General features: G+C 62.1%; 1 pseudogene; it reads right to left on the bottom strand.

The window, feature by feature from the left end:
• The window catches only part of LOC102493999 (ninein-like protein), a 5,526-nt pseudogene extending 5,223 nt beyond the window's left edge, over positions 1-303 (bottom strand).
• Positions 304-504: the final 201 nt, after the last annotated feature.

Raw genomic sequence — 504 nt, forward strand, 5'->3', positions numbered from 1 at the left:
GTACTTTGCAGGGACAGTGCCGGAGGCAGCTGATCCCAAAGAACTACTGTTTTCATCCGCTCGGCCAACGCCAGCATTTGACAACACTGCCACAAAGCCTTCTTTAAACTCCTCAAAGTTAACCGTGGCAAAGAGGTCATCTCCAAGGAGTGTCTGCAGGAGGTCAGGGAGCTGCTTTTCTAGGTGAAGCTTCAGGCAGAGCTGGGTCAGCCCCTCCCTGTTCAGGAAGCCGGTCCCCGTGGTGTCACAGCTGCTATAGAAGACCTTAAGCTGCGAGACGTAGCGGTTCTCTTCTTCCACCATTCTCTAGGCAGGCTGGCTGCGCACTGTCCTGCACCGCAGGGGTCGCGGGAGGTCGGGAGGGCGGCAGCGGGAGTCAGCCGCGGTCTCGGAGTCGCGGGGCTGGGGACACCCCGCCTGCGCGCACCTGGGCAGTGGGCGCCTCCGCTCAGCTGCGCCTGGCTCTCACCCCGACCGCCGCTCTTTGTGTCTGGCAGCCCAGGC

The sequence above is a fragment of the Tupaia chinensis genome, unplaced genomic scaffold (genome assembly GCF_000334495.1).
Source record: "Tupaia chinensis unplaced genomic scaffold, TupChi_1.0 Scaffold000037_21, whole genome shotgun sequence".
NCBI lineage: Eukaryota > Metazoa > Chordata > Mammalia > Scandentia > Tupaiidae > Tupaia > Tupaia belangeri.